This window comes from Hyla sarda, chromosome 4 (genome assembly GCF_029499605.1).
Source record: "Hyla sarda isolate aHylSar1 chromosome 4, aHylSar1.hap1, whole genome shotgun sequence".
Lineage (NCBI taxonomy): Eukaryota > Metazoa > Chordata > Amphibia > Anura > Hylidae > Hyla > Hyla sarda.
The window spans coordinates 332789889-332802641 of record NC_079192.1 but is presented as its reverse complement, the minus strand read 5'-3'; positions in this window follow the sequence as shown (position 1 = coordinate 332802641).

Here is a 12753-nt window from a genome sequence, read left to right as displayed (position 1 = left end):
AGTCTTTCCCCAGAAATAGAGGAAGGAGAATGTGTGGAAGATTCTTTGCTTAAAAAATTCCTGTTTAATTCTGATGAGATTGAACTTTTAATTAAATCTATCTGTACTACTTTAAATCTTGAAGAAGTTCAGGAGAATAGATCTATCCAGGATAAACTGTTCGGTGGGTTTGGAGATAGGAAAACTTGCTCTTTTCCTGTTCACCCTAATTTGCATAAGATTATTAAGGAGGAATGGGCTAGACCAGAGAAAAATGCATTTATTCCTAAGGATCTGAAAAGACGCTATCCTTTCAGTGATTCAGACTCTAGCACTTGGGACGCCATACCGAAAGTTGATGTCCCAGTTGATAAAGTAGCAATTTGACATTTGAAAGCTCCTATTTACAGAAAGGCAGAAAGTTTATTAAAAAAGGCCTGGGAGGCTGCCGCTTCCATATTAAGACCCAATGTAGCCTCTTCTTGTGTGGCCAGAATCCTGGGAGTTTGGTTAGATCAACTGGAATTTCTTCTTCAGCCTGCTACTCCAAAAGAGCAGATTCTAGAGTCCCTGCCTCTACTTAAAATGGCTTCTAACTTTCGGTTCCGGAGCCATGCTGTAAAGACGCGTGGAGGACGAGCTCCCTGCCTTACAGCTCACTCCGGCTGAATTTGCCAGCATTTTCCGGTCCCCTGACCCCCCACTCGATGCAATTGTCAGGGTAGAACATATATGGACCATTACCTGCTCCGTATGGGCCGAAAATCGAGCAGTAAACATACTGGCCGTTATTCATTCCGCAAAGGTAGCGCGTCCGACATGGAGCAGTCCCTGACCTCTCCTGCTCCGTCGGACTATGATTCTGTTGCAGGCTCCGAAACCAGAGTACCGACGGGCATTGACTACTCCTGCCTGGCTGCTGAAGTGGCTAAACATACTGCGCCTAAGGTGCAGGAGGGGGTGGTCGCTATTATTCAGGAGACCCTGCAACAGCTCCAGCGGATGGTCTCCCAACATGGTACTAGCTTGTCTGAGGTGGAAACCTAAGCTGGCGCAGTAGAAGAGAAAGCAGATGTTGCTATCTCTAAAGTCCTCTCCCTAGAGGCTGAATGACGCAGACTCTGGGAAAAGGTCGAGGACCTGGAAAACAGGTCCCGACAAAACAACCTGAGGATTGTGGGCTTACCTGAATCGGTACAGTCTAGAGATCTTCTCCATGTATGTGAGGTGTTACTCCCCAAAGTCCTTGGTCTCCTTCACCCATGCAAGGTGGAGAGAGCGCACAGGCTGGGCCCTGACCTGAGATAAGATGGAGATACTGAAGCACCGCAATAGACCAAGGCAAGTGATCGCCAAGTACTGATAAAGTGGCGCTCCTGCACGCATTCCGCCAGAAGCACGATGATCTTCTCTTTGAGGGCTACAAGCTTCTACTATCCGGAGACTTTTCTGCTGAAGTGACTCGCAAGCTGTTTGCGCCACTGTATACAGCTCTCCAACGGAGGGGTATACGATTTGCTTTACTATATCTTTCACTACTGAAAGTCTTCTACCCTGACGGCTCTATTGCTACATATTGCACCCCTAATGTGGCCTCAGAAGAACTGCGGTCCCTGCAGCTCCCCTTGGACAGAGGTTTGGGACATTCTCCACGAGGCAGGGGTAGTGGCCGGTCCACATCTATGCCCTCTTCCCATGACAAGATGTTACCCACTGATCAGCCGCCACTGTCTCAGACCACTGACTCATGGGGCTCTCAACCCAGGGAGCAAAAAGGACGATGACTTCTCCCCTGCACCAATCTTTCATCCCAGAGGGCTGCTTTGACCCCCTGGCCGCGTGAGCTGGACCTGTTTGTTTAGATGGATCTATCGCCTTCATTGACTGATGGACTTCTGATCCCTCGTGTTATGTGATTTTTCGGACTGGACTTCTAGTTTTTCAGGCTTTGGGCGTGGCGGGGGAGGGGAGGAATGTGGGGAGTAGGGTATCAGCTAGAATGGAAAAGGGGAAGGGGTGGGAAGGAGGGAAGGGGGTGTTAGGTAAGGGTTTTCTTTACTTTTGTTATGTGGGGATGTGGGAAGGAGGGGAGGGGTATTACCTTGGGCATTCTATAGAACTGCAAAATCCAAAAACACGCACACAAAAAAAAAGTTCTCTATCTATAGTTCAGTTTTCATACTTTTTCTTGGGGGTCTACTGTCTGGAGCCTGTGTTCACCACTACTACCTCTGATGTGCCTTCTAGGTAGCGGGATGTCACTGTTACTATGCAGCCCATGTTTCCGAGTTTACTTTTGCTGGTGGGGTGGGCTATATGGATATATGGAAGTCTCTAAGGCACTTGGGATGTGGGAAGGGGTGGTGGTCCCCATGTTCATGCCTATTTCTGTCGTTGTTGCTGGGAGGGGGGATTTTTTGTGTGTGTGTTTATTGGTCCTTATGCACTAACAGGGTTTTCTTTACCTTTGACTTGTAATTTTATCATGTATTATCTAATATTTTCCCCACCATGTGTATAATATCTTGGAACGTGAAGGGACTGAGGTCTCCCAATAAGCGCAGCCTAGTCCTCCACCATCTAAATAGGCTATCACCTGATGTGGTATTTTTACAAGAAACCCACTAGGAGACTGCAGACTTCTTTAGGATGAAGAAATGGTGGGTAGGTTGAGTAGAAGGATCCTCTGCAGTAGACCGCAAAGCGGGGTCCTGATCTTATTTCATAAATCTTTTGTATATGGTGTTCTGGCAGTGCAAGCTGATAAAGCGGGGAGGGTGTTTATTGTCCACATTAAAACTTTGGCTGATAAGCTAGTGTAATGTAATGCCTATGGTCCAAATACAGATGACAGCTCGTTTTTTACTGATCTGGCCTCATGTGTGATGTTAGGGCAGGGTAGCCAGACTTTGGTGGCTGGAGATTTTAACACCGTCATGTGTGCTGTAGAGGATAGACGTAGTAATAGAAGACTGGCCTTACAACCTCTTAGCTATGACCAGAAACTCTCTCACTGGGCAACTCAGACGGGCCTTGTTGACATGTGGCGGACCTTGCACCCTGTGGCGCGGGAATTTAGCCACTATTTTCGCCCATGATTTGTGGTCAAGGCTTGATTATTGCTTTGTCCCACCTTCCTTGCTCCCCAGGGTGCAACAGATTCGCATAGAGGACATGGTGATTTTGGACCATTCCTAATTACTGCACGAGATAACAGATGTCTTTCCACGGGGGATTGACTTCCTTTGAAAATTCCCTATGGGGTTGACGAGGAATGAATGGTTCCAACCTCTAAGACCTGCTTTAATGTTGGTGACATGAATTTGAACATACATACAGTGCTCATTCCTCCACAAAAGCTGCATTACGAGGGAGGATTTTAGGGTACACTTCATCTTGTAAAAGAAAGCTGAACCAACAGATTGCTAAATTGGGCCAGAATCTCCTGCATGCTTACACTGCTTTTCAGGTGTCACCTGCGGAGATGACCAAGTCGGCCTGGTCAGTTGCCAAGGCTGATTACGAATCATGCCTGGAGAGGAGGAATAACTTGACATGCTCTCAGTTCGAGGCTACCTTGTTCCGCTATGGTAAGAAACCTGGTAGACTTTTAGCCTGTTTTTTTAAAGAAACTTTCCCCCCAGCTCATATTCTTTTGCTTAGAGATGCCTCAGGCACACTTCAAAGAGATCCCTAGGTGGTTAATGCCCTTCTGCAATCCTACTTCCGCTCCCTATATACTGATTCACCCACCTCAGGGCATCCCTCTCAGGATTAGCTGACATCTGCCAACCTTGCCTCCCTCAGTGAGGAGGAGTGGGTGGCTCTGAATTCCCCAGTTACCGAGGAGGAGCTTGATGCGGCCATCAAGGGACTGGGGACCAATAAGGCCCCGGGGCCTGACGGCTTTTCGGGAGGCTTCTAAAAACTCCTGACACACCCGGGTTTTAATTCTTTCAGAGCATTAACCATTCCCTACCTAGGAAGAATAGAAAACTGCTCTGAACATCCTAGTGTGTGAATACACACCTAAACAGAAAAATACAAAAGCAAATTAATGGACATTACAGCTGCCTAGGGAGGTTTCTCCCTAGGTTGATCTCTCCTTTGCAGGTGGGCTTTGTTAAGGGATGCTCGGTGGGGGCAAATATCCGCAAGGGGATAACAGTCCTGGATGAAATGCAGTTTAGACCAGCCTTACATCCCAGTCCTGCAATTCTGTCCATCGATGCCAATAAGGCATTTGACAATGTCAAATGGTCCTGGCTGTGGAAGGTGCTTCACGCAATAAGGTTTTCTGACCCTTTTTTTTTAAATACCTTCATGCACTCTACTGCTAGGATATGGCTAGGATATCTACCCCGTGTTTTCTCTCCTCACCCTTCTCTCCCCAAAAGGACACTCATCAGGGCTGCGCCTTATCGCCTCTACTTTTTGACTTAGCCATTGAACCCCTGTCAAGGGTCTTGTCTAGCGCTTGGGTCTTTGAAGGTATATCGGTGGGCAGGAACTCGATTACCCATGCTCTGTTTGCAGATGATCTTTTGATTTTCCTTGCCAACCCGATTCGGGATCTTGGAGCAGTTTTCAATCTCTTGTCTGACTTTGGCCTAGAGTCACGGTATAAGGGGAACGTCACGAAAAGTGTACTTTTAAACGTATCACCACGGGCGGGAAGGCTTGTAGAGTCTGATTTACCCTTACCAATCTCCCTCACTAAAACATCCATGAAATATTTGGGGATAGGGGTAGGTAGAACGGCCTCTTCCCTTTACTCCTTGAATTTTCCACTTCTGATTCAGAAGGTGGTTGGCCAACTGAGAAGGTTGATCTCTCTACCTCTTCCTCTATTGGCTCGCAGTCACCTGATAAAAATGTTGAGTTTTTAAAATGCACTGATCTTGCTCTCCTTACTACTGCGTTCACCAAGTTTCTCTGGGCCAATAGATATTGCCCTCCGCAAACTTATGTTGCCCAAATGAAAAGGTTGCCTCAACTTCACAGATGTTACAATCTTGCCTGCCTATTTTGCCATTGCATTGACTGGGTGAGAGGAGGGGAAGAATAGTCTAATACGGCTTTAGAATCTGACCTGATAAGCCCCTGGTCACTATCGGCCCTCCTACACATTAAATTTGGTGCGGTCCCTCTACAGTTACAGGGTTCCTGCATAGTCCGCGACACGTTAGTGGCTTGAAAGACAGGCCGGGCATCCCTACAACTTCCATTCTCAATCAGTAAACACATGCCCCTGTGGACTGTCCCTGTGTTCACCCTTGGAAGGGAGAATAGTATGTTCTGAACCTGGAGAGAGGCTGGCATAACATCGGTTCAACACCCAGTTTCTCGACCAGAGCCACGTTATCTTACTTTTGAGAAAGTGTCTGTAGCTTAATCTTTAAGTCTGAAGCATTACCTTCCCTATTGTCAGGTCATGGCTTTCCTGAGATCCCTCCTTAGTGATCTTTCTAAAGAACATTAAACCACATCCTTTGACTGTTTTATCTCCTCTGACTCTGGACTGCATTCATTGTCCCGGCCCTACAGCTTCCTCCATAGACAGGGTGCTTCGGCTCTGCATTCTTCCTTATTTACTTACTGGGAAGGGAAACTGGGGAGGGAGGATTTGACAATTTCGGTACTTGAGGGTTGGACCAAGGTTTGCAAAGCCATTGTTAATGAGGGATACCCAATTTAGGATAATGTATCATGTTATTTATGGCTTTACTTCCCCACGTACACCTGCTTATCCGCAATGCATAAAGGTATGCCCGAACTGTGGGTCTCACAGAATGGACCTGCTCCATGGTCTGGTGACCTGCCCCTTATCTTGTGTGTCTCCTTATCTATAGACCCACTGCTTATCGTACTCCATGTGTCTCCTGAAGGGGTTGCAGTTACACTTTTGCTCCATTTGATCATCCTGGTGAAGTGGAGCTTATTGACACATTGGTTACTACCCAACATGATGACAGTCTAAGAGGTTTTGCTTCATGAAAAAGAGTATTTATTTATGTGACAGATCTTAGCCGGACCAAAAAAAAAGCTGTGAAATCTTTCTTTAAGAAATTGAATGTCATTATAGGGACTTTCTTGACAGACGACAAAATCCTGTAGGTTGTGAGACCCTTCTAGGATACTATCTGGTACTTGACAAGAGCGGTGGCAGGAACTTTAGGTAGACTACAGGTCACATAGTGAATATGGATAACGAGATGTCTGAGGTTCCTAGGTAGTGTTGAGCGGCATAGGCCATATTCGAATTCGCGAATATTCGTGAATATATGGACGAATATTTGTCATATATTCGCGAATATTCGCATATTCGTAATATTCTCGTTTTATTTTCGCATATGTGAATATTCGCGTATGCGAAAATTAGCATAAGAGCAAATTCGCATATGTGAAAATTAGCATATGCAAATTTTCGCATATGCGAAACTTTGCGCCCCAGTCTCACACAGTAGTATTAGAGTCTTCTTTACACCACACAAGCTGGAAGCAGAGAGGGATGATCACTGTGATGTGTACTGTGAAAAAAAAAAACGAATATTCGTAATTACGAATATATAGTGCTATATTCGCGAATATTCGCGAATTCGCGAATATGCGATATTCGCGAATAAAATTCGCATTGCGAATATTCGTGAGCAACACTATTCCTAGGCTGCGCTTTTTACCTCTGTTCTGTAACTCTTTCTGCTGTAGCTTATCACTGTTTTAACCCTGTGCATGTCTGCTCTGGGAATGGAGGTAGAACCTCCCACGGTACAACGTTTTTAGTGTGTTGGAATTGTTTTCCATACTTGTCTTGTTCTTTCTGGGCTTCTAGCCCAACTTCACTTCTTATGTTTATGGCAAGACCTCATGTCTCTGTCCGGGGAATGTCCCAGTATACAGGCTTGTTTTGTGATTTATATGAAAAACCCAATAAAAAAAAATGAAAAAAGGCTTCTAATTTCTTATCCGATGAGTCAGTAAAATTAGCTGCCCACACTGCCATTTTTGAAATATAAAGGAAAATAGAAAAAAAACTCCAAGAAATGGCGTTATCCCATATTAAGTAGGAGTGACTAGTATGATTAGAACATCCGTACTTTCTTGAAAAGACAGTCAGCGAGTACATCCATGAGCAAGACGTGTTTGGGGTATAATCTTACCCTTTTTCAATTGCAGATGTGATGTGTGCCTATTACCTAGACTTACCAGGTTAGAGTTCTTAATCCCGAAGCTCACCATACACTGTACCCACAGGATTACACGAGGCGCTGTCCTCCCTTTTCTTTCTATATCCCTCTCTCTATGCACTGCCATTTTGTCTTACACTACAAGTGTGTCTTAAGATCTTGGTCTGGAGATATGACTTCTAAAAACAAACTTTGTTCTCTTCCATTCCATGGTCAATTTGTATTTGGTCCTGAACTGGACACTATATTAGAGAAAGCAGCGAACAAGAAAAACGGGTTTCCCCCCCCCCCCCCCTTTCCAAGATTTGTCATCACTCAGCAGATTCCAAGAGACCAGTAACTAATTCTTAAAGGCATTAAGGACTTTATCAGCCTAGGGGCTATCTGGCAGGTCCCTCTCCTTCAGAGGGGCCTAGGTCATTATTCTCCCTGTTTCTAGTTTCCAAACCCAATGGGAAGTATCATACAATTATAAATCTAAAGCCTTTGAACAAATTTGGGGTTTACATGAAGTTCAAGATGGAAACTGTAAAGTCTGCTGTTCAGTTAATAAAGGAGGGGGCGGTGATGGCAACTATTGATCTGAGGGATGCTTATTATCATCTTCCCATCCATTCAGATTCCCAAAAATGTTTTTGATTCGCCATCCGATGAGGGTCCAGTGTGCCACTTTCAATTTGTCTGTCTTCCATTCAACCTGTCTTCTGCCCCTCACATTTTCACCAAAGTCATGGCAGAAGTGGTGGCCCATCTCAGGAAGGAATCAATTCTAATTATCCCTTATCTAGAAGACATTCTGATAGTGGCAAACTCAGTTTGTCAATTGGAACTTTACATTCAGAGAGCCATTATAGTTCTTCAGCATTTAGACTGGATTTTGAATCTAGAGAAGTCAGATCTCCTTCCTAGTTAGAGGAAAATCTTCCTAGGTACCCTTTTGGACCCGAGAGTCCACTCCTCTTTTCTTCCAGATTCCAAGAGGGTAAATCTTCGGGCTCTAATTTCTTGGTTTCTAACACTGCACTCTTGCTCTATCAAGACAGCAATGTCTACTGTGGGCCATATGACATCCTGCATCCCTTCAGTAGCCTGGGCCCAATTCCATTCCAGGCCTCTTCAAAAATGGATACTATCCATTTGGAACAGGTCTCAACTAACGTTAAACAAAAGAGTAGTTATTCCCTTATCTAAAAGTCAAGCTAAAATTGTGATTGTCCCCAAAGAATCTGGAGAAAGGAGTGAACTGGTTCAAACAAACCATCTGCTAATAACAACTGATGCAAGCGCATGGGAATGGGGAGCTCACTCAGAGCTTCAGGCAGTCCAGGGAAAGTGGGACTCTTAAACAGTAAAGAAATCTTAAAATTTCAGGGAATTACTGACTGGTCATCTGGATGACACTTCAGGAGTTGGAGCAAAATTGCTAAATTGCATATATGGACAATATGACAGCAGTAGCTTACATACTCCATCAGGGAGGCCCAAGACATACTGCCCTCCATATCCTCGATATCAAAACAAATATATTCTTGGGCAGAAAACAATTTGCTTTTTATAATGGCAATACATCTTAAAGGGACCTGGAATCTGGAAGCAGACTTTCTAAGCAGACACCTAATAGATCCAGGGGAATGATCTCTAGCTCTCTGGGCATTCAAAATGATAGCTAATCAATGGGGAGTTCCACAAGTGGATCTCTTTGCCACAAGGAAGAGTCACAAATTAGATTTATTTTATTTCCTAAATCCAAGGGACTCTCCATTAGCAGTCGATGCTCTAGCCCAGGACTGGACATTCAAGATAGGTTATGCATTTCCTCCCCTTCCATTGATTTCCCGGGTCCTTCAAAAGCTTATGAATAGTCCTTGTACTCTTATCCTAGTAGCTCCATTCTGGCCAAAGAGGGGGTGGTTCTCTCTACTGAGAACCTAAAGTATAGAAGATTCCATCAGACTTCCCCTCAAAAAAGACATTTTGTCCCAGGGACAGTTTTTTCACTGCCAGATTCAATACATCAGCTTGACAGCTTGGAAATTTAAAAGTCCATTCTGCTAAAGGAAGGGTTCTCCGAGAGAGTAGTAAGTACGCTTCTAGCAAGCCGTAAAACTACTACATCTAAAGTCTATTCTAAAGTGTGGAAAAAATTAATTACTTGGTGTGGGGATGACTTTTCTATTGACACTCGGGTGATTTCTAAAATTTTTGACTTCCTTCAGCAGGAATTTGACTTTGGACTTTCCCCTAGTACCCGCAAAGTACAGATGTCAGCCCTTAGCGCTCTTTATCAGGATAAACTAGCTGATAATATGTGTATTTCCAGGTTAATCAAAAGCTACTAGTAGACTCAGACCAAAAATACTAAACTCTGTCCTCAGTGTAACCTTAATACTGTCTTAAGTGCTCTTTCATCACATCCCTTTGAGCCCTTAGTCTCGGTTTCAGAAAAATTCCTTACTCTAAAAACTGTATTTTTAGTAGCTATCTCTACAGCTAGAAGAGTTGGTGAAATCCAGGCACTTTCTATTCAGGAACCTTATCTTAGAATCTTGGATGACAAAATCATATTTAAACTTGATCCAATTTTTTTTTGCTTAAAATTGTGTCGTCTCTTCATAGATCTCAGGACATTGTAATTCAGTCCTTCTGCTCAAATACAAAAAAATGACCTTGAAAGATCCTCCAGTCTTCTAGATGTTAGAAAAGCTGTTCTCCAATATATTGATAGAACCAGTCAGTGGAACAAAGATAACAATCTATTTGTTCCATTTTCCGGTACTAATAGAGGTAATATAGAGGTAAGAAGGCCTCTAGGAGTTCCATAGCCAGGTGGATCAAAACAGCAATTTCAGCAGCCTATGTAGCCAGGGGTAAATCCCTACCTCTTCAAATAAAAGCCCATTCTACTAGAGAAGTCTCCTCTTCCTGAGCAGAGAGAGCGGGTGCATCTGGAGAGCAGATTTGTAAGGCTGCGACCTGGACAAGTATTCATACCTTTTTTAAACATTATAGAATTGATGTTAGGTCTAATAAGGATATGGCCTTTGGACGCAAGGTCCTTAGTGCTAATGTCCCTCCCTTAATTTATCTTTGGTATTGCTCATGGGTGCTGTCATGGAGACAATAAAGGAAACAGTGAATTATACTCACGGATAATTCCTTTTCTGGGAGTCTCCACGACAGCACCCATACATCCCACCCTTTTTGGTTTTCTTATTGTGGTGTTCCTAAGCACTTTTTCCGTTCCTTTTGGTATTCTTTGTAAATGCACTGGTGTGGACAGTAAGGGGTGGGGAATTTAACCTCTGTGTTTTTCCTGTCCCAATCAGGAGGAGTTCATGGGTGCTGCCATGGAGACTCCCAGAAAAGGAATTATCAGTGAGCATAATTCACTATTTTTTGCCACAATTTGTGGCCATCAACTCAAGAGTTTACAGTTTTTTTGTTTTTAAAGCCATTTTTAGGTTCATTTAAAAACATTGACTTTTCTCTTACCTATGTACATATGAATTATTTCCGGTGTGGTAAGTAAAAGAATAGAGTAATTGTAAGAATTTTTAGAAACCACATCTTTGTGCCGCAAGATATGAATAAATACAGAAGGACAGTTAACACTATTTATTTATTTTCTAAGACATAATAATATGTAAACATAATAATTTTCCTAGCAACTTTCCTGCATTATTTACCAGGTACAGTAATGTTTAATGATGCATAGTAGATCTGTACATATTGGAGCAATTTGTAGCAGAAGCAATTACACATACACATGAGGATATTTATTGAAATTATTTTAAAGGTAAAATACTGGGTGATTTAAGAGAATGTTTTGCTGAATTTATTATACTAATGCCAGGAAACTGCTAAATGTACTTTTTTTTCACAAATGCTTCTGTTTTACAAGTCAACTATTTGCTGCGTGTTCACCAATTTTGTTCATTCAATTTGTGCCTTGTAAACAGATTAATTCTAGCTAAGTGCTCATGAGTCTATTATAATGTCTAAATGTACATTTTATGGTATTTAGTTTTTTGTTTTTTTATGCTTCTGTATTTCATAGTTCCCTTCAATGTGTGATTTGTTTTGTTATCTGTTAATGCTTCTTAGATGTTTAAGTAGAAAGGTCCTAAAGGACATGCAATAAAAGTGGTTGCTAGACAACCTAAACAAAGCTTTACCATACCAACAGAGAAGCTCTATGAAGAGAAATGAACATACACTGATCAAAAAAAATAAAGGGAACAGTAAGATAACACATCCTAGATCTGAATGAATGAACTAATCATATGAAATACTTTTGTCTTTACATAGTTGAATGTGCTGATAACAAAATCACACAAAAATTATCAATGGAAATCAAATGTATTAACCCATAGAGGTCTGGATATGAAGTCACACTCAAAATCAAAGTGGAAAACCACACTTCAGGCTAATCAACTTTGATGTAATGTCCTTAAAACAAGTCAAAATGAGGCTCAGTAGTGTGTGTGGCCTCCACATATGACCTCCCTACAATGCCTGGGCATGCTCCCGATGAAGTGGCGGATGGTCTCCTGAAGGATGTTCTCCCAGACCTAGACTAAAGCATCCGCCAACTCCCGGACAGTCTATGGTGCAACGTGGCATTGGTGGATGGAGCGAGACATGATGTCCCAGATGTGCTCAGTCGGATTCAGGTCTGGGGAACGGGCGGGCAAGTCCATAGCATCAATGCCTTCCTCTTGCAGGAACTGCTGACACACTCCAGCCACATGAGGTCTAGCATTGTCTTGCGTTAGGAGGAACCCAGGGCCAACCACACCAACATATGGTCTCACAAGGGGTCTGAGGATTTCATCTCGGTACCTAATGGCAGTCAGGCTACCTCTGGCAAGCACATGGAGGGCTGTGCGGCCCCCGAAAGAAATGCCACCCTACACAATTACTGACCCACCACCAAACTGGTCATGATGGAGGATGTTGCAGGCAGCAGAACATTCTTCACAGCATCGTCAGACTGTCACGTCTGTCATATGTGCTCAGTGTGAACCTGCTTTCATCTGTGAAGAGCACAGGACGCCAGTGGAGAATTTGCCAATCTTGGTGTTCTCTGGCAAATGCCAAACATCCTGCATGGTGTTGGGCTGTAAGCACAACCCCCACCTGTGGATGTCGGGCCCTCATACCACCTTCATGGAGTCTGTTTCTTACTGTTTGAATGGACACATGCACATTTGTGGCCTGCCAGATGTCATTTTGCAGGGCTCTGGCAGTGCTCCTCCTGCTCCTCCTGGCACAAAGGCAGAGGCAGCGGTCCTGCTGCTGTATTGTTGCCCTCCTACGGCCTCCTCCATGTCTCCTGATGTACTGGCCTGTCTCCTGGTAGCGCCTCCATGCTCTCGACACTATGCTGACAGACACAGCAAACCTTCTTACCACAGCTCACATTGATGGATGAGCTGCACTACCAGAGCCACTTGTGTCGGTTGTAGACTCCGTCTCATGCTACCACTAGAGTGAAAGCGCCGCCAGCATTCAAAAGTGACCAAAACATCAGCCAGGAAGCATAGGAACTGAGAAGTTGTCTGTGGTAACCACTTGCAGAACCACT